The sequence below is a fragment of the Amyelois transitella genome, chromosome 22, assembly GCF_032362555.1.
Source record: "Amyelois transitella isolate CPQ chromosome 22, ilAmyTran1.1, whole genome shotgun sequence".
In the NCBI taxonomy this organism is placed as follows: Eukaryota; Metazoa; Arthropoda; class Insecta; order Lepidoptera; family Pyralidae; genus Amyelois; species Amyelois transitella.
In genome coordinates this window covers 1,565,246-1,588,641 of record NC_083525.1, presented here as the reverse complement: position 1 = coordinate 1,588,641, position 23,396 = coordinate 1,565,246, and the positions used below count along the sequence as shown (strand labels likewise).

The 23,396-nt window shown below is 39.4% G+C and overlaps 1 protein-coding gene across 2 annotated transcripts in view; it reads right to left on the bottom strand.

Annotated features, from left to right (window-relative positions):
* Positions 1 to 23,396, bottom strand: part of LOC106133201 (nucleoporin 88) — a 131,177-nt gene that overhangs the window by 94,878 nt on the left and 12,903 nt on the right. The window lies entirely within an intron of this gene.

Genomic DNA, 23,396 nt, shown 5'->3' with positions numbered 1-23,396 from the left:
ATAATTAAGTATTTTTTGTTCTCTTTTAAATGTTCATTTTTGATTTTGCACATTTTCGAACACATTGTATAATAACAACACTGATGATTAACTAGCAAATAAGTAAACTTCAAACCTTTGTTAATCGCAGAATTTAAACTTCAGAATTCAAGGCCAAATACTCCAAGAACCAAAATTCCATTACGGAAAAAATAAAAACCAAATTATCAGAAATACATCCCTATTTTTCGAAACAAAGAATATTGCGGGACAAATTGTATAAAGATTGAGCACCGCTGTCCTGTCACATATTGTCGTTTACACAAAGACAGGAAAAGATATTTGATTAGCGACCACTGGCCGCCCGGGGGGTAGGCGGTGTTCGCCGTGTATTTTAGCGATATCGCGATCTGGATATACTGTTTACTAGATACGACATTCAGGGATTGGTCGTGGTGGCTAAAGAGGAGGTACTAGGCCACGCGGCAACTTTTGCGTTGGACTGACCAGTTAAAATCAGCAGTGTGAAACTGCGGCAGTGCCGTGTGGTTCCCGGCACCAATAAAAAAAAATAGGACCACTCCATCTCGTTCGTTGTAAAAGGCGACAAATATAGGCTTATTAACTTGGGATTGTCCTTTTAGGCGACGGGCTAGCAACTTGTCACTATTTGAATCTCAATTCTATCATTAAGCCAAATAGCACAATATGGCCTATCAGTCTTTTCAAGGCTGTTGGCTCTGTCTACCCCGCAGGGTTATAGACGTGATTATATGTATGTATGTATGGAATGGTCAATTGATCTCCAAACATACCTACAAACACCACGAAGGTTTCCCTTTTATAATCATTGTACAATTGTTAGTCCACATGTAATAGGAGACAGTCCTTCACTACAGGGACACTGAAGTACCCGAATGGTCTTCAATGATCAGCCATTTGCAAACTTCATTGTCCCATCCATATGAACTAACTCCGTGTTCCAAACACATTACGTCTGATATTCCCACAGCGCGTATGGTATCCGGGGAAATATTTTTAAATAATTCGATCATAGGACGGCTCGTGATACGTGACGTCATCAGTATGATCCCTTGTGGAGTCGATGTCATATTAGATGGAATACCAGTAGGAGAGTCTTTAGAGCGTCAGGGGTGTAAAGGTTAAAGAATCTGTCTAGCAAGCGAAAGGTACCCGGGTTTGGATTGCAATGAGGTCAAATTGAGGTGCACATACACATACATATGGTCACGTCTTTAGGAATTGATTTATTTCTCAGTAGGTACCCTATGAAATCTCCCTACCCTCATTTATACTCGTAATATTAGTATGATAATCATTCAAGTGTAATACTGTATATTCTTGTTAGTGATTTGGTATCTATACTAGCTTAGCTGACAGGTTTATGTGTTTTTAATTTTTATTGTTTGTTATGTCTGTGTAAACTGTATGTAATAATTGTACAATGTTGTTATTGTTAAACATGATTAGTGAATTTGTAACAAATCAGTGTAAACAACTTCTTTGGAAGAGCGGGCTCTCCAAACACAAGTATTTTATACTTAAATGGAGGACCCAATCATATATGAGCTATTGTAAAAAAGAGTCTAATAAAGATATTTATTTATTTATTTACGTCTATATCCCTTGCGGGGAAGACAGAGCTAAAAATTTTAAAATTACTGAGAGGTCACGTTCAGCTGTTTGGCTCAATGATAGAATTGAGAATATCTCCTATATTTTCAATTTATACCTCAATGTGCCGTGTGGTTCCCGGCACAAATATACAAAAGAATAGGACCACTCCATCTCTTTCCCATGGATGGCGTAAAAGACGACTAAGGGATAGGCTTACTAAATTGGGATTCTTCTTTTAGGCGATGGGCTAGCAACCTTCACTATTTGAATCTCATTTCAAGCGATATAGCTGTACGTGGCCTTTCATTTTTTCCAACACTGCTGGCTCTGCCTGCCCCGCAAGATTTTAGTTTTCAGCGATTTTCCTGCTATTGCATTCGTTTCATTTAAAAGGACTTCTTTAAATACTCGAAAGGCTATAAACTAAACTGTCCAAGGGATCCAGCCTATGATCATTTATCTCCAGTTTAATAAAAGGAAGCTTTATTTAAGAGTGGACGGACGGTAGTCGCATGATTTGATCACATTACGGCGGGCATCTCGCCAAATACTAAGGTTTTGAACGGAAAATTTATTTATTTTTATTTTTTTGGGATGAAACATAAAGAATGTACAGATTTATTAATGCTTTCAGTTCGATTCGTTTTGTTGACTGAGAGAAAATGTTATAGCATGCAAAATTTTGATGGCATTGGGAGTAGGGAGGATGAGTTGTAATTAAACTTGCTAAGAAACATTTAAATGGGGTTGGTCACCCAGCAAGGGATATAGACGTGATTATATGTATGCATCAATGTACACAGGCTTTTATGTAATCTTTTCTATATACAGAATCCGAATCCTACAATACACTACCTATACGCTTCTCATTTCTAACATCAGGCCAAATAGCTGAATCGTGGCCGTTCAGTCTTTTCAAGTCTGTTGGCTCTGTCTACCCCGCAAGGGTTATAGACGTGCCCACATGTATGTACCAAGTATACGAAGATAATCATCACGCGACGCCTGTCTGCGCCGTCGACAATAAGGAACCGAACAAGCGTGCCCCCCATTAAACCAGTAAGAGTAGATTAAAGGGCACTTTACTCGATATTCCATAAAATATTGCCCCATAAATAGCCGGCAGCTGGGAGGACGTGATCTGAGCGGGGGGATGGTATAATCCCGTTAAAAATTGCCGACAAGAAAACAAACCGTGGATGGATATGGCGAGTTGAATTGAGGAAAAACATGAGGATTTTTTAGCATCAATAGACGAGTGGTTAAGGTATCAGATTAGAAAGTGTACAATAGATAGTGCCGTGTGGTTCCCGGCACCGTTAGAAAATAGGACCACTTCCATCTCTTTCCCATGGATGTCGCAAATAACGACTAAGGGCTTATAAACTTGAGATTGTTCTTTTAGGCGACAGGCTAGCAACCGCTGTCGCTATTTGAATCTCAATTCTTTCGTTAAGCCAAACAGCTGAATGTGGCCTATCAGTCTTTTTAAGACTATGTCTACCCCGTGAAGGATATAGACGTGATTACATGTATGTATGTATGCACAACAGACCAAAGATATCTTTGAGAAAAGTGGTATATCAGCGTAGTCATCATATTTCTGAAACCGATTCATGGATAGCTTTTAATTTGGGACTTTCAAGAAAAGGTTTTGTTGACTCAGAAGAAGAGCCTATTAGTTCAAGATCCAAGATTTGGTAAGTCTAGTTTTTACACGAAGTGACTCCACTCCTGTCTGACCTCCGCAACCTATCTAGGAAACTAAATTGGATCAGTGCCGTGAGGTTCCCGGCATCAATACAACAAAGAATAGGACCACTCCATCTCTTTCCCACGGATGTCGTAAAAGGTGACTAAGGGATAGGCTTACAAACTTGTGATTCCCTTTTAGGCGATGGGCTAGCAACCTGTCACTATTTGAATCTCAATACTATCATTAAGCCGAATAGCTGAACGTGGCCATTCAGTCTTTTCAAGACTGTTGACTATGTCTAACCCGTAAGGGATATAGGCGTGACCATGTCTGTAAATTGGATCAGTGCAATACCTAACTCAACAAAAATAATGCTATCGAAACAAAACCTACAGCAATCATTCTTCATCGTTTTAATATGTCGGTACCATTAAAAGGCATATATGAGTTGACGCCCGAAGACGGATTCCGCTTGACAGAAACGAATGGAATCGGATGGATGTAATAGAGAGTGGCGCGGTCAGACCAAATGACCGCCATCCGGACGGAGACAAAAGCGAATCCGCCGTAATAAAGCAGGATTGATGAAAAAGCGCTAAGCCACGCCGATATAACGGGCCGGCGCGAGCGATGAGCGTCGGGCGAATAAATAAACATATTTAGTGAGAAAGAATACAATTAAAAATGTAGCCGAAGTCTATTAAATATCACAAATATTTAATAGACTTGATTTTCTGTTAAATACATACATAGAATCACGTCTATATCCCTTGCGGGGTATACAGAGCCTACATTCCTCAAAAGATTGAAAGGTCACGTTCAGCTGTTTGGCTAAACGACAGAATTGAGATTCAAATAGTGACAGGTTGCTAGCCCATCGCCTAAAAGAAGAATACCCAGTTTATAAGCTTATCCCTTAGTTGCCTTTTAAGACATCCATGGGAAAGAGATGGAGTGCTCCTATTATTATTTTTATTGATGCCGTATACGTCATGTTACTTAAAGAGCCTTAAATGTGGATGTGAAAGGTTATGGAAACAGGGGAAGACCGAAAAAGAGATAGATGGACGGCGTTAAGGATAGCATGAGTGAAAGGGAGTGACCAGTGAGATGGCAATTGACAGAAGGTGTTAGCGACACATTAAATTTAACATAGTGCACACTCGTAAAACATTGTCATATTGTAGCACACTCATTAAGTATTGTATTGTATAGAACAAAAGAAGCGAGATCAAACAATACCCCCACTACGACGGTCAATTGCATTAGATAGTACACTAGAAAGCGAATGAGCACTTTAGAGGCATATTTTAGATATTGTTATTATTATTTATGAAACCTTATTGATAAACGATAACGCAGACCGTCATAGATAAGTGATAACGCTATTTTTATAAAAGTCAAGGACACGAGGTCAATAATTGGATTATGTTTTTTGATGTCAACAAATGTAAGTAAATTTCTCGAAAAGTTTATTGTTTATAGAAACGAAAGTATTGTAATAAGAAAGTATGATATATGTATTTTTGTATAACTTAGAATTTATTAGAATCTTATATTGTATATTCGAGAAATATTTAAAAGTTGACAAGAAATTTTGATGAAAGCATAGGTTGAAGACAAACTTTTGTTAAAATCTCTTTGAGAAAGAAATTGTCATATGTGAAAATTATTTTATATGATAAGAATTTTGTTACTTTATTTGGAAAATGGAAATTGTTATGTTTTATTCATGTAAAATTGAGAAAAGTAAATAAATATCACCTAAGCGAAGCTATGCACAACACCAGAAATCGTCACGAAATTTGAGGTTCGCGTTAAGGTATTACTCCGACTTACAATAGTAAAATCGGCGGCAGAGGGCATCGTAGTGCAATTGTTCCAGTTTAAAGTGAAAAATCAAGAAAAAGAAGACCTCAAGAAAGAAAAAGTCCTCAAGGAAGAAAAAGTCTGCAAGAAAGAAAAAGTCTTCAAGAAATTAAGTCGGAATAATACCTCTTAGTGTAATAGTTTAATAGTGTTAGGAAATTAGTATAAGGTGTTGTGTGTGGTTAGTGGACGGACAAATTGTGTGTATTGTTTTCGTTTTTTAATTCTTCAATTAGTTTAGTGGTTTCTAATAAGACTTGAACATAGTGAGTAGGTATTCCAATTAGTGATAGTGCTATTGGATTTCAGTGACTGAACCTTTAAACCGTGAGTAATTCAGACTTTATTAAGTGACATAGACTTTAATTAGAGAGAGAGACTCGATATTTAGTGATCATATAGTGAATAGACACTCAGTGAATAAGGTCAATGACCCCACGTATAGTAGTTTTATTAACAATCAAGTGAAATTAGACATAGGCTTTTGGAAGAGGTTGATGACCCCATTTCTACACAACCTACCATCCGAGGATTCTTTGTTGGCCTCACTGCCGCGTCCGCAGCCGTTGACGTCATATACCAGCGGGGGGGGGCGGACTTCTACTGGAGCGGAATTCGGGACTCCCTATAAGTGAAGGGGAGGCTAGGGGAGGCAGGTACCTAGTCAGGGTTATACTGCCACCTCGACCCGCAACAAAGGCGTGGTCCTTCGAGCCGGATCTTCAATATCTTTCAAAATGCCAGTAACGAGAAGCCAGAAAGGCAAAATGGAACCATTACGTCCACCTACTACAACAAGTGAGGAAACAGGCACAACACATAGAACTCCTACAAGTCGAGGAACTACAAGTGGAACTGAGGACTCCACAAACACAAGCATGCAAACTGGAACGCGAGAACAAGCACTACCGGGAAGCACGATGACATTAGTTCCAATGGAACCGAGAGATAGCGAGCCTACGCAGACAACGCGCTCCCCATCTAGGAGCAAGAGAGCAGGAACAAGCAAGTCAGTGAAAACAAGAAGGAAACTTCAATTGGAAAAAGAAATTGCGGAACTCAAATTGGAACAAATAAAAGCGGAAACCGCGAAAAGGGAAGCAGAGGCGAAACTTCTTGAGGAAGAATCTGATTCCGACCTAGAGGAACCAGAGGACAGGGCGGATCGTGTACGAAGTTGGATGGCTGGCACACAAGACAACGCGTCATGTATGGAAGTTCCATTCAACAGAAATGAAGATCTACCAATGAACAACCTCGCTTCAGCTATAGCAGCGGCATTCGAAAAAGCTACTTCGAAACACAAACCGTTGCCACCGAAGTACATGTTTGAGTTACCAACATTTAATGGAGATAGTGCAGAATGGCTAGCTTTCCTAACAGTATACACCGAAACATCTACCATGTTTTCGGCAGTTCAGAATATGGCTCGACTAAGAAAAAGCATCGTGGGACAAGCAAGAGAAGCAGTGAAAAATATATTATATTCGGATTCTCAACCCAACGACGTCATGGAAGCATTAAGGAGAAGATTCGGTAGAGCGGACTTATTAGTCACGGCCGAATTAGACAAATTAAGGGCGCTTCCTCGTGTAAGTGAAAATGTACAAGAACTTAGTGCATTCTCATGTAAAGTCAACAACAGTGTGACAAGTATCAAAGGGTTAAAGAAAAACAAGTACCTACACTCACCGGAAATAGTGAAACAAATCACGGAAAAATTACCAGCGTTTATTCAATTTAGATGGTGCGATTATATCGCACAATACGACGAAGATGAACCTGATCTCGAAATACTAGCCAACTTCCTGAACAAAGAAGCCGATAGAAGTGTTGTGCTGCTATCAAACGAAAAGAAGAAAGCGATACAACCAAAGAGGCAGTCAGCACACGTAGCAGTTGAACAACCCATGAGAAGGGGAATTCAATGTATTCAATGCAAAGGAGATCACTATTTTTCGGAATGCAAAGAATTGAAAAACGCAAGTATCGACGAAAGGTGGGAAATGGTAAAAAAGTTAAAAGTTTGCTTCAATTGCCTAAGAGGACGACATCGAAAAGATGATTGCAGGTCTAGACCCTGCCGACAATGTAAAAGATTACACCATGCGCTTCTTCATAAGGAATATAAGAAAGAAAACAGTACATATGAAAAGAGGAAAGAAGAAGCTGGTGTTACTGGAACTGTCAACACTTTGAAAACACCACAAGCGCTATTGAAAATAATGCCCGTACTGCTATACGGGCCAACGAAATCTGTGAAAGTATTAGCACTTCTGGATGAAGGTTCGACAGTCACATTGCTGGACGAAGCTACAGCAAAAGAAATAGGAGCAACAGGACCGAAAGAAATCCTTGCTCTAGAAACAGTTGGTGGAAATACAATAAGAAACACGGATTCTGAAAGAATCAATTTGAAGATTAAAGGCGTCCACCAACGGAAGAAAATGAACATAAATAACGTGAGAACAATTAAAGAAATCCAGTTGTCACCGCAAACAGTGGATAGAGCGAGATTGGAAGCCTGTCCACACCTGAAGCCTCTTATCGACAAAATATGTTACGAAGACATGCCTCCGAAAATGTTAATAGGTCAGGACAATTGGGAACTGATCGTATCGAGACACACTAGGAAACGCAAGAAGGACGAACCCGTTGCTTCATTCACGAAGCTGGGATGGGTATTACACGGTTGCGATGGTGGGATAACGAAACAAGTACAGTTTATGAGATGTGCGCATCTGAAAAGTCAAGACGACAATTTGGATGCCATAATTAAAGAACACTTCGCAATAGAAGCACTAGGTGTCACTGAAAGGAAGCCATCGTCTGACATTGAAGAGAGAGCAACAAAGAAATTGGAAGAAGTCGTGCGAAAAGTTGCTGTCGATAAATACGAAGCGGGATTAATCTGGAAGGCGGAAGACGAAACTCTTCCAGACAATCGATCAACTGCGGAAAGCAGAATGAGAAACTTAGAGAAAAAGTTGGATAAAGATCCTGAACTGAAAGCTGACTACGAGAAACAGATACAACATTTGTTGGATTCAGACTACGCAGAAGAAGCTCCGAAACATAGTACATCCACGAGATTGTGGTACTTACCGCACTTCGCCGTCACTCACCCAACGAAAAAGAAAAGAAGGATAGTATTTGATGCAGCAGCAAGATCCAATGGGAAGTGTCTGAACGACGCGCTCTTATCTGGACCGGATCTGCTACAATCATTATGGGGTGTGTTAATACGCTTTCGTCAAGGTCCTATAGCAGTCGTAGCTGACATTAAAGAGATGTTCCTGCAAATCCTTATGAGAGAAGACGACAGAGATAGTTTGCGATTCTTATGGAGAGGAGGCGACAGGACAGGACCAATGAAGGAGTATCGTCTTAAAACTGTGATATTCGGAGCGGCCTCATCACCCAGTACAGCAATATTTGTGAAAAACAAAAACGCGAAAGACAACGGACAAGGGCAACATGAGGCCATCAAAGCGATAGAAAAGAATCATTACATGGACGATTATCTACAAAGTTTTTGGGAAGAAGAACATGCGGTAGAAGTCGCCACGACAGTCGACGAAATACATAAGAAAGCAAGTTTCCATTTAAGAGGATGGGCATCCAACCGTCCTAACGTATTGAAAAGGATCAACGGAGACAATAGCTTGGAAAAGGAATTAGAACTTGGTCAGCAAGAAGAGAAAACGCTCGGAATGAAATGGAAAGTACAAGAAGACTGCTTTTCATTTCGAGTAGCAATGAGAAATGTACCAAGGGAAATTTTACGAGGAGAAAAGACCCCTACGAAAAGACAAGTGGTCAGCGCAATCATGTCAACATTTGATCCCTTGGGATTAATAGCTCCAGTTCTTATTCAAGGTAAGAAACTAATGCAGAATATCTGGAGAAGCGGAGTTGGATGGGACACCGAAATTTTGGCATCAGAGGAAGACGAATGGCGTAAATACCTACAACACATGAAGACAATAGAAGAGCTCACAATACCACGATGCATCTCTCCTCACCACACCGAGGGAGAGCTACACGTCTTCACGGATGCAAGCGAAACGTCCTATGCAGCCTCAGCATATTGGAAAACGATAGAAGAAGATGCGAAAACCTCGTTGATCGCAGCAAAGAACAGGGTAACTCCTCTAAAACCGATATCCGTTCCAAGACTGGAACTTCAAGCAGCATTGTTAGGTTGCAGACTAGCACGCGCAATTGAAAAAGAAATGGATCTGACGATAGTAAAAAAGACTTTTTGGACAGACTCAACGACGGTTCTTTCATGGATCAAATCAGACCCGAGGACATTTAAGACGTTCGTGGCACATCGCTTGGCCGAAATCGAAGAACTTTCGAAACCACAAGATTGGAGATGGGTACCGACAAACCAAAACCCGGCTGACGATGCAACCAGGGATGTGCCCGAAAACTTCAACGAAAGACACAGATGGTTTGAAGGGCCTGAATTCTTAAAACAATCTGAGGAACATTGGCCGAAGCCGAAAGAAATCAAGAGAGAACCGCACGAAGAGGACAAGAAGATTGAAAAAGTAGCAACAACGAGACAGAAAGAGTTTTCTACGCCAGATCCGAAAAGATTTTCAAGTTGGAATAGACTCCTGAGGTCCACGGCAAGAGTGGTTCAATTCGTCGAAATATTAAGAAATAATAAGCAAGAAAAAGAGAAAGCCAACGCGACTAAGAAAGATGAACCATGGAGGAAGAACAGGAAAAGGAAGAAGACTCCAATTGTTCTAAAAAAGATTTCAAAAGAGCAACAAAAACTCTTTATTCCGTTGGAAACGCATCAATTAGCGAAAGCAGAGGAACTATTGATGCGACGAAGTCAAGAAGAAAGTTTCAAAGCCGAAATAGCTACGTTGAGAAAAGGTCAACATTTAACGAAAAGTCAGAAGCTGCATAATTTAGATATAGTCGAAATCGACGGGATACTTCGATTGAAAGGAAGAATTAACGCCGTCGAAGGAACACAACAAGAGAAGAACCCGATAGTATTAGATAAACGGGATTGGATAACACGACTGCTTATCCAACATTACCACAATGTGTTCCATCACGGAAACCACGCTACTGTCATCAACGAATTAAGACAAAGATACTGGATCGTGGGAATAAGAGCAGCAGTACGATCAATCGCGCACCTCTGTCAATGGTGCAAAGTAAGAAAGTCCATGCCGACGACGATACCGATGGGAGATCTGCCTCCAGAAAGACTGTCTCACAACAGTCACCCGTTCACTTGCACAGCTGTAGATTACTTCGGACCGATGACCATTACCATTGGGAGAAGACATGAAAAACGATGGGGCGCACTGTTCACCTGTCTCACAACCAGAGCAGTGCACGTAGAGTTGGCTACATCGCTGTCAACCGACTCCATGATCATGGCCCTGAGAAGATTCGCCGCGAGAAGAGGTATGCCAAAAGTAATCTATAGTGACAATGGTACTAATTTTGTGGGTGCCAAGAGAGAGCTGAAGGAAGCTGTAGAAGCATTGAAGAAAGAAGAGGTAGAGGCAGCCGCGGACAACATTGGCGTCAGGTGGAAATTCATACCGCCTGGTGCTCCGAACATGGGAGGAGCGTGGGAGAGACTGGTACGGTCCGTTAAGACTTCACTGACGGCCGTGCTCAAAGAGAAGAATCCTTCAGAAGAGACGCTACACACTCTTCTGCTTGAGGTCGAGCACATTATCAACTCTCGACCTCTCACCGAACTGGAAGACTGCACCAATCCAGAGTCACTCACGCCCAACCACTTCCTCATTGGGCGATCCTGCGGCGCGCCTAGGCTGGGCGCGTTCTCCGATTCCGATCTTGTCGGAAAACCTTCGTGGAAGACTTCGCAGCGGCTAGCGGACCACTTCTGGTCTCGCTGGCTGAAAGAATATCTTCCTGGCTTGCTGCCACGGAGGAACGTCGGCCAGCCAACCCGAGACATCCGATGTGGGGACATCGTAGCAGTCCTGGATCCTGCCTTACCGCGAGGCACGTGGCCTCGCGGGAGGGTAGTGCGCACGCTGCCGGGCCCCGACGACCGGACCAGAGTCGTTGATGTGGCTACCGGTGGTGGCATTCTGCGACGGCCAGCTTCGAAGCTAGTAGTGATAGTGCCAGTGAATAGTGAAAACAAAGCAGAGCAAAAGTGAAATTTAGTGAAAGTAAAAGTGAAATAAAAGTGCATGGACATTATAGCAAAGATGTAATAGCATAAGTAGAATAAGAAACGTTTGATGTCGCTTCAAGAGTTTGTGCGCAGCACGAGGGAGAGTTTGTTAGCGACACATTAAATTTAACATAGCGCACACTCGTAAAACATTGTCATATTGTAGCACACTCATTAAGTATTGTATTGTATAGAACAAAAGAAGCGAGATCAAACAATACCCCCACTACGACGGTCAATTGCATTAGATAGTACACTAGAAAGCGAATGAGCACTTTAGAGGCATATTTTAGATATTGTTATTATTATTTATGAAACCTTATTGATAAACGATAACGCAGACCGTCATAGATAAGTGATAACGCTATTTTTATAAAAGTCAAGGACACGAGGTCAATAATTGGATTATGTTTTTTGATGTCAACAAATGTAAGTAAATTTCTCGAAAAGTTTATTGTTTATAGAAACGAAAGTATTGTAATAAGAAAGTATGATATATGTATTTTTGTATAACTTAGAATTTATTAGAATCTTATATTGTATATTCGAGAAATATTTAAAAGTTGACAAGAAATTTTGATGAAAGCATAGGTTGAAGACAAACTTTTGTTAAAATCTCTTTGAGAAAGAAATTGTCATATGTGAAAATTATTTTATATGATAAGAATTTTGTTACTTTATTTGGAAAATGGAAATTGTTATGTTTTATTCATGTAAAATTGAGAAAAGTAAATAAATATCACCTAAGCGAAGCTATGCACAACACCAGAAATCGTCACGAAATTTGAGGTTCGCGTTAAGGTATTACTCCGACTTACAATAGTAAAATCGGCGGCAGAGGGCATCGTAGTGCAATTGTTCCAGTTTAAAGTGAAAAATCAAGAAAAAGAAGACCTCAAGAAAGAAAAAGTCCTCAAGGAAGAAAAAGTCTGCAAGAAAGAAAAAGTCTTCAAGAAATTAAGTCGGAATAATACCTCTTAGTGTAATAGTTTAATAGTGTTAGGAAATTAGTATAAGGTGTTGTGTGTGGTTAGTGGACGGACAAATTGTGTGTATTGTTTTCGTTTTTTAATTCTTCAATTAGTTTAATGGTTTCTAATAAGACTTGAACATAGTGAGTAGGTATTCCAATTAGTGATAGTGCTATTGGATTTCAGTGACTGAACCTTTAAACCGTGAGTAATTCAGACTTTATTAAGTGACATAGACTTTAATTAGAGAGAGAGACTCGATATTTAGTGATCATATAGTGAATAGACACTCAGTGAATAAGGTCAATGACCCCACGTATAGTAGTTTTATTAACAATCAAGTGAAATTAGACATAGGCTTTTGGAAGAGGTTGATGACCCCATTTCTACACAACCTACCATCCGAGGATTCTTTGTTGGCCTCACTGCCGCGTCCGCAGCCGTTGACGTCATATACCAGCGGGGGGGGGCGGACTTCTACTGGAGCGGAATTCGGGACTCCCTATAAGTGAAGGGGAGGCTAGGGGAGGCAGGTACCTAGTCAGGGTTATACTGCCACCTCGACCCGCAACAGAAGGAACTGGAAAAACTAACATATTGTGCCGACCCCATGTAGAAAGTGGGAAAAGGTATGGACGAGGAAGAAGTCATGTCACCAACAGCGTACTCAAAGACAAAATTATCAACAACCATTTATATAACAAACAAATCCATACAATTTACATCTAAAATCACCGTCACACTTCGCAACGGCATTGAACGCTAGATGTCGCTCCAAACCGCAAACAAAACCAACTCGCTCCATTCCAACAACTTGCGCCACGCCCCAAAAACGTCTTCCCGACTTTAATACAAAGCTATTGCTATTACTGAGATCGCTCGGAGCGTACCATCGAACACCGAGGCTTACTGGACTCACTTTACGGGGATTTCGGATATGACGTAAAGCACTCACTTAGTGCCACGGGCTCTGGCCGAGTTTTTCTATTTATTAGGATATATGAAGGGATTTCGAGATTAGAGACGTACGCAATATGGGATGGGATGTAGTTAATGATCTTTGGGCTTGTATTTATTTGATTTTGAATGTGTTTTTGTTTTTGCGGCGTTTATTATGGAAATTATTAATGAATAGAGTACTATTTTGTTAAAGATATAAAGATTAATTAGATTTTGATGAAATTTAAAAAGTTAATAAGATTTGTCAATAGAATTTTTAAGTTCGTGGGGAAACAAAATCAGTTGAGTCTTTTAAAGATGTTCGCGAGGTCTAAGTTCACCGCGAACAAGAAGTGCATATAAAAGAAGAATAGTTAAGTGATTCTTTATATGATCTAGGGAAGATTTCCCAGAATTGCTGTGGGAAGGGAAATTTGCAGGATTTTTACTGTACGCGGGTGGAGCTGCGGACGTACTCCCTAATATGATATATGAGTCATTATATCACTTAATTAGGCCTGCAAATTGATTTATTTAATTACATTGCCATTGGTCAATTTATATGAAAAATTTAACTAAAAAAATAGTTTTCAACCATAACCTAGCCAGGAATCAAACCACCGGACCATTAAAGTCGCAACAACATCCACTTGATGATTTCACCAATTTCAAACCAGTTAGATTAAAAAAAATGGCAATGGCAATTAAACGCTATGAAAATGTATGCAAAGACAAGATGCATTATTCAACAAAGCAAATTGATTGTATAGTGCAGAATGTTCATTATTCCGCTCCAATCAGAGCGGACGGATTCAGACTTTAATTGTGTTAGCGAGGCGACATTTTTTGCTATTACTCTTTTGACTTGCTGCAGCTAACAGGATAGACTTTGGTAAGTTGTTTTTTATACAAACAGGTCAAAGAAACAATGTTGCATGACGGTTTGACAGTGAATTATAGATATTTAGAATGATTCGATAAGAGATAAGAGTCAAACGAATGAAGCGGAACCAATGAAGATCCTGAGTTTTGTGTATAAAGAAATGTTAACAATGAAAAATGTCATCTAGTTAAATTCACAAATGAATTGCAAGAACCTTTCATTGCGACGGCAGGAAACCGAATTATCTTTTTAATGAGCAAAACAGAACAAAGAGATGTTTAAACGCTATTGATGAGTGACCATTTGACGTAAGTGCCAATGTGAAACTAATACCACGTAGGTACGTACGTACATACTCGAACAAGCTCAAAAACATAACAAAACCATACAGATTAATTAACAATTCACATTAATTATTATTCGTCGTAACAATAGTTTTATTTGCAGAACCGTCCCGCCTCTACTTTATTTTCTATACAGCGGCGAGTTTAATTTGAACGAAATCCTCAGGGTGGGTTAGTTAAATAGTGCAACAATAGATGTGGCCAGTCAGTCATTAATGATGTATCGCTCGGACCTTACGAGGTTTGATGTTGGCTTCACCTCAGCCACCTCAATAATTCAGAAAAGTTGGAAGAATTTACATTTGCTGCAGGCCATTGGGATTTCGAGTGCTGGTGATGTTATTTTCGCTTTTGCAAGCAAATAAAGAAAACGAGGTTTAAAATTAAAAGCAATCATTTCAATTTGTCCATCTTGGCCAAGATACGAAATAAAGATATGTTTTTTATGTGTAACTACTCTCCCCCCTGGATCCTTGTCTGATACGGACGTGTGTCACATTGTTTTATTACAATTTATTTCCAAAATTTAATTCGAATAAAAAGTGTAAAGTACCGGGATCGCAGCACAGCGGAAGAGCTGCTCGTTCGACTAGATAAGGACCTCATTATAAAGTGAGTGAACAAAATATACATTCCTGCACTCTGCCGCCTACTCGCTTGCCCCGGCGCAGCACCCCACCTTTGCAAAATACCACTACTATTGGCCGAAGCGCGCCCCGCCCTCAGCGCAGGAGATTCTATACAGTAGGCGGGCCCCACTACCTGACCCACAGACCGATATCTACTCACCTATATCTACGTGCGCACTGAGCAATATTTTTTGCCGACGGACACATTACTTTAGGCCTACGCACCGAGAAATAAATAATATCGTCGACTATGCAACGATCGCCTGGCAATTTTGGTTCAGCCCCTGATATTAGTGAACTATCTGAGAGCCCTGAAGTAAATTCGGTGACCCTCCGTTCCACAAAAAGAAGACGTTGTGACTGTGGTTCTAACTATGAGTCTAAACTAGATATCTTTATTAATTCCCTCACTGAATGGAAATACACTACCGACAGCAAATTGTCCGACATTCAATCATCTATGAAAGACATCCATCGGCAGAACTCTGATATAATAGCGACTAATATTGAGATAGAAAAATCAATTAGCTCCTTGTCGGCAAAATACGACGACCTGAGTTCCCGTTTAGCGACGTATCAAATCAAGACAGAAGAGTGTTTAGACCGTGTCAATAAAATCGAACTTGTTTCTGAGGAACTAGACCGGTCATCCCGCGCAGCGTGCCTGGAATTGCGCAACATACCACACCCATCAAAATCAACGCAGGAGGATTTACTTAGCATCGCAGTAAAAACTTTCAGGGAGCTCTCGATTAATCTGTTGCCCTCCGAAGTATTCAATATACATCATATTCAGTCCAAATCTGAGAATAACAAAACCATACTCATCTCCCTAAATTCTGTACTAATAAAGGACAAAGTGCTGAGAGCGTATAAAGACTACAATAAAACAAACGGCGGCAAGCGTCTTAATTCTGCTATATTTGGATCGGACGTTCTCCACCAACCAATTTACATAGCGGAACACCTGACTGCCACGGCACGGCGACTGCACTACCTAGCCCGCGAGCTGGTACGCTCGCAACTGTACCGGTACTGCTGGACCTCCGGCGGCAGGGTCTTCTTGCGGAAGGACGACGACTCTAAATATGTAATTGTCAACTCAGAAGCACAACTAGCCACATTAAAACCTAATTAATCAAATTTCTTGCCCACATAGATTGGTAGCATATTATAACAATTACGCATCTTCTGTTTTATACACTTACAACTACAAATTACATAATAAAAACTAAAAGCATAACACACAATACTGTTTTTAATATCATAGGCATGTTTTAGTGGACGCAAAGCGTAAGCAAGTGAGCTAGCATACCATAACACAAGGATAACTTTCTTTGGAGCTGGCTCAATTTGTTTGGCTTTCTACCTCTATATATAATTATTTTATGCATATATATACATATATTATAAAAAAATTGCGTATCAATATATACCTGTATTACCTTCAAATTTAATAGCACAATATAAAATGAATTTAAACAAGAATATAATTAATAATATAGATAACATTTCTAATGCTTCTTCCTGCGTTTGCGACCCCCATGAAGTACGCCCCCAAATTCTTCTCCATAACAAAGCCCTTAATATAATAACCCAAAATATCCGCAGTGTGTCAGCGAACTTACCTGACTTTGAGGTTTTGATGAGAGACTTAGATATCGACTTAGACATTGTCGTCTTGACTGAATGTAGGATTCAGCAAAACCCTTATCTCCCCCCTCTTCAGGGCTTCCTATCTCACAGTTCCAGTTCTCCAGTTAACCAGAACGACGGCGTGGTAGTCTATTATAAAAGCTCACTTGCTAAAATAAGTATAACTGAACCGAATATCAAAGATGCCAGTTGTTTGCAAATCCAAATAGGTACAGAGACTGTTATATTAGGCATATATCGCCCATGCGCTTTCCGGAATTATCAAAACTTTGCACAATCTCTAAACATTGTTCTTCAGAGTCTACGTCATTTTAAAAACATAATTGTCACCGGAGACATCAACATAGATATAACCCCCACGCGAACGGATGAAGACAATGACGACTATCTCGACATACTGTCGCTTCACGGTCTATCACCTACGCATACTTTCCCCACTCGTGAGGCTACCTGTCTTGATCATATGTTTTTGAAAAGCTCATATTCTGCTCATTCTTTTGTAGTCAACTCTACTATTACTGACCATAATGCTGTATTACTATCTTTAGGCACTATAAACCGTCTCTTGCCTAATTCCCCTTCGACTCGGATAAATCATGAAAAATTAACACTGGCTCTAGAAACAACAGATTTCAGTTCGATATGTTCTATTACAGATCCGGAAATTGCTACAAATAAATTAGTCTCTACGCTTCAGTCTCTGGTTACCGGTCATTCTGCATCGATCATCCCCAACAGACGCAAAATTCTTAAACCCTGGATAACCCCAGGCCTCTTAAGATGCATTCGAAATAGAAATAATTTGTACAAGAAACTGAGGAAAAATTCACTAAATGAGGACATTCGCAAAACATACATTAGATACCGGTTTTTCTGTAACAAGATACTAAAAGCATCAAAAAAGAAATATGAAACAAACCTGATTAGGAATGCAGGCAACAATCCAAAGTCTCTATGGAATGCCATTAAAAATGTAACCAACTCGTCCAAAACTCCCACCCCAGCAAATTCATTACTCACTTGTAAGCCCACTATCAATGCATCCCTAGACCACGTTAACTCCTTTTTTGTAAACATTGGCAAATCCCTTGCTATAGACCTAGATATAAATAATTCCTCACGCACACTTCCTCCTCCTTCTACTACTACTCCATCGTCCAATTTAAACCTCCCCCAAAATAACCAAAAACCATCAAATGGCCAATCTTTCGTTTTACTTCCTGCTACTTGTGACGAAATTGAAATTATCATAAATTCTTTACGAGAGGACTGCGCAATGGGTTGGGACAACATTTCTACATCTTTGATCAAGCGTAACAAAAAGATTCTTGTTCCCTTAATTACACACATCTGTAATACCTCTTTGTCCTCGGGCATTTTTCCTTCTGCCTTCAAAAAAGCGCTTGTCCATCCTATTTATAAGGCGGGGGAGCGAAATAACGCAAACAACTACCGCCCAATTTCCATTTTGCCAGCGCTCTCTAAGATACTAGAACGTCTTATTAATTCCCGCTTAACTTCGTATCTTGATTCCTTTTCAATCCTAGCGGATAACCAATACGGTTTCCGCTCCGGAAGATCTACAAACGGGGCGGTTTTAGAACTAACAGACTTTATTGCCCGCAATTTAGACGATGGAAACAAATGTCTATCCATCTTCCTCGATCTAGCGAAGGCTTTCGACACGGTTTCTTCAAAAATACTCCTTCAAAAACTTGAAACTATCGGAGTTAGAGGTATCCAGTTGAAACTATTCGAGAGCTTTCTAACAGATCGCACGCAACGTGTTGTTATCAATGGCAATTTTAGTTCTGAGCTTTCCATTCATCACGGTGTACCTCAGGGAAGTATTCTGGGCCCAACCTTGTTTTTAGTTTATATCAACGATCTTCTCTCTTTAAAAATTCCTCAATGTAAAATAATTTCTTACGCCGACGACACCGCCTTACTATTTTCTGCAAAGTCTTGGCATGAGACTTACCAACTAGCTCAAAACGGTGTAAATAAAGTCTCAAACTGGCTTCGTCTTAATCGTCTGACCCTAAATGTTAATAAATCTTACGTAATTAATTTTTCTATTTACAATTTTCAAACAAATAAATCTATACTAACGAATCTATCCATCACTGCCCACACCCACTCCACCACTGAAAATTCGCCCTGTGATTGTCCGTCCCTAGCAACTGTTGAGACAGCTAAATATCTGGGCGTTATCATAGATAAAAATTTAAATTTTCATCAACATATAAATGTCACTGCTGGTAGAATCCGTAAGCTAATTTATATCTTTAAACGCCTCAGGAATGTGGCTGATCCCGGGATAGTTAAAATGGTTTATCTCGCTCTCGCCCAATCCGTACTAACCTATTGCATCACATCTTGGGGTGGAACCAGTAAAACAGCCTTCTTAAAGCTTGAAAGAGCCCAGAGAGCTCTGCTTAAAGTATGCACATTTAAACATTTTCAATTCCCAACACACGAACTTTACCAATTTTGCGAAGTGCTCACAGTTCGCCAGTTGTTTATCTTGAACGTCGTCCTTCAGCAACACAGCATCACCACCTTTAATCGAAATCTGCAGAGAAGAAACCGTCTTGTCGTTGTTTCCTCTGCCTTTAACACAGAATTTGCCCATCACTTCTTTTGTTATTTCGGCCCTTTTCTTTATAATAAACTCCACGGTATGCTCAATATCTTCTCCCTTCCCAAATACTCGTGCAAATTAATTCTCTTTAGATACCTTCATACTCTAGACTATAATGATACCGAAAACCTACTTATTCCACTTATATGATTTTTAACGTTTTACCGCGCTTTTTGACGAATGCCTAGTTGGTAACGACGTTGCCTTTGAGTCGAGATTTTGCGAGGTCACGGGTTCGAGTCGTAATCGGGACATGATGGAAAATGTACTTTTCCTGATTGATCTGGTTCACGGGTGTTATCTACATGTGTATTTGTTATAGAATGTACGTGGTATCGCTGAGTTAGTATTCCATACTACAAGTCTCGAACTTAGTTTGGGGCCGGCTCAATCTGAGTCATTTAGCATGGCTATCCCTTCCCACATTTGGACAAACATTTATTTTTAACATGAAAAACTTACTATTTTTGTATTTTATTACTCTAAGTAAGCGTATTTGTTTCTAGGATAAGTGTATCCGCTGGTTAACAGTTATGTATAACTTTCTTTTAATTCTATCCAGTGGAGAGGGCACTGGTGCACTGTGACACAGGCCTCGCCTTATACAGGCACCAGTCTCCTGCATAATTTTAGTAATAGTTGTAATCATACTTAGTTTATACTTTGTACTTGAGAATTATGTTGGAGAAAATAAATGAATTTTTTACTTTACTTTACTTTACTTAAAGTTAGATAAGCAAATCAACAGTTAACAGGTCAGCAGCCGTAATCAAAAATAGACTCAAAGAATAATTGAAGATTTTAAAAAACAAAAATTAAGTTCATCGGGGAATCTTCTCTCGCAGTAATAGAACATAATTCACAGACATGATTCCAGTGGACTAACCAACATAATATATTTACATTGTACTTTTGATCCGAAATTTGCGAACACAACCCTCTTAAATCTACATTAATTAAACTACAAATTAACCTTTGAACCGTCCAGAATACTTTCATATTGTTTCACGTATCAACATGCCATGTTTCGTTCACGTCAACAATATCTGGTGGCATCAAACAAACATTTTGATACAACTGTTTAATCTCACACAAAATGTTAGGCATGTATGGAACTATGTTTACTAAACCAAAGCTCGGACCTCGTAAAATTACTATCATCGCCACCTTAGGTAAATATGTCGGCAAGAAATTCGCTTTGAACCCTTTCAGGCCCTTTGTTGTCCAACTAAAACTATTCTCAGTTAATCCCTGGATAAACAGTGCTTGTTAATAAATTAACGTGTTATTAATATACTACTCTGTCAAGAAAGTAGCAGGAAAAGATCAATAATACACAAACTGTTTGTTATTCATCCAAATTTATTTTATCACCTTCAAAATATGCTCCTTTAGAAACGATACACTTACGCCAACGAATAATCCAATCATCAAAACATTTTTTAAACGCTGTTTCCGGAATTGAGGTCAGTTCTCGCCGCGAATTCTCTTTTATGTCTTCTACCGATTGAAAACGGGTGCCACGAAGTGGTAATTTGAGTTTAGGAAAAAGAAAAAAGTTGGCTGGAGCCATATCTGGTGAATATGGTGGTTGCTCGATGGTATTTGTTGAGTGTTTGGTTAAAAATTCGTTCACAATGATGGCCTTGTGCGAAGGTGCATTATCATGGTGCAAAATCCAAGAATTTTCTTTCCACAAATCTGGCCTTTTTCGTCGGATTTGCTCTCTTAAACGCCGCATAACACTCAAATAATATTCCTTATTTACCGTTTGACCTTCCGGCAAGAATTCCGAGTGCACAACACCGCGATAGTCAAAGAAAACAGTCAACATGACTTTGACTTTTGAACGACTTTGGCGTGGTTTTTTCGGTTTCGGTTCAGTTGGAAGGCGCCACTCCGAAGCTTGTTGACTAGTTTGCATGTCAAACTCGTAAACCCACGTCTCGTCACCAGTAACAATGCGTTTCATGAATGTTGGGTCGGAATTGACTCGTTCTAGCATGTCCTCAGCGACTCTCATGCGATTGAGTTTTTGAAAAAAAGTCAGGTCTTTTGGGACTAGCCGAGCGGCAACATGTTTCAAACCCAAATTATTAGTTAAAATGGTACGGATCGACTCGTGAGATACAGAAAGTTCGGTGGCTATCTCTCTCAAAGTTGAATGAGGATTTTCAGTCACTATTTCCTTCACTTTTGCGATGTTAACTTCAGTTGCAGACGTTGATGGCCTACCAGAGCGAGGCAAATCTTCCATCACATCTCGACCGCTTTTGAACGCTTTGTACCACTCATAAGCACGAGTTTTTGATAAAGTCGATTCACCGTAAGCCTTCTGTAACACTTTCAGTGACTCAGAACACGATATTCCATTGGCAATGCAAAATTTAAGACAAACTCTTTGTTCGATGTTTTTATCCATTATGAAATTAGCAATACACACTAGATATGATATAACTAAAAATAGCACTGTATTTAATGTAAACAACAGATGCAACTCAAACTCCGCGCCAAAATGGAAAACAGTTGTGCCAATCTAACAACAACAAAAAAAACAAAAATTTGAATTTGGAACCATAAATAAATAATCCATTCCCGATACTTTTCTGACTGAATGTATGTTACTGTGACCCTATGGTTGGCAGGTGTCCCTTCTGGGGCCGTTCCCAATTCTGTTTTACTCCCAACAAAGCAATGGGTAAGAAACACTAATTTCGGGTCAACTGTAAATATTGTAGCTATCCCCGCTTTTTGCGCACTCGTTAATAAATTAGGATTCGGTTGCTTTGTTTGCTCTTATTATGCTGTTTGGCGAGCGCCGAATTTTATTTGCACGTGCCTTATGAAGATTTGCGGCGAGAGTCAATAGTAATTTAACAGGTCACGTCAAGACAATTAAATACTCCAAATTAATTTATATTTGGTATACTTGGCTACCTCAATTCATTAAATACAGCTGATGTCAATTTTATCCACAATTTTTGCGTTGTAACGATATTTGCAGTGTTTTAAACTGAACATTGTTTTTAGGTTGTCAGCGATGTATCCTATGATGACCGATAGAGATTAAAAGTAAGTCTTTCGTATTAAATAATACTACAAAAATCTTTTAAACATCAAAGTCCGAAAAACCAATCTAATTGTAGATTTTAATACATAAAACCGTTTAGGTGAAACCGTCTCCCGTCGCGATATTTTGCGAAAGAATCAGATTTCCGAGTGCCCTTTAGCTGCTGCGGAGTGGCATTATAATTATCGCGTAATGATTGTTCGGGGCTTCGGTATGGCCTCAGTATTAATTTCATGCATTGGTGTTCGTTCACGTTTGGATCGCATAATCTGGAAATGTTAATGTAAATATTTATAGATAGATAGATAAATAAAACTCTTTATTGCACTGGATTGGATTTAGGGTACCTAATAATTATAATTAACTAGCGAACAAAAAACAAAAATATGTGCTGTCTTTTTAAAATTTTTTTGTGTATACCTATGCTATTTCTGTTATATCATATGGAATACTAGCGACCCGCCCCGGCTTCGCACGGGTGCAAAATTCGGAAAAAATATACATAAAAACCTTCCTCTCATAAAATATACATAAAAACTCTACCTGTTACAAAAAACCGCATCAAAATCCGTTGCGTAATTTTAAAGATTTAAGCATACAGACAAACAGACTAAAATAGCGACTTTGTTTTATACTATGTAGTGATACCTTCTTAATTATAAAATAACATCTAGTTTCATGATTAATTATTATTGATGATGAAAATTTGGTGTAATCATGCACTTTTTCTGCACACATTGCTGAGATGTATTTCGTTGCATACTCTTTAAGTTAATTTTCTTTTCGTTCTTATATTTGCGTAATTTTCTTACAAACTAGTAGTACCTCCAACTCTTTTAAATACGTAATCATCAACGCTTAAAATGGAAAAATATCTTCGAT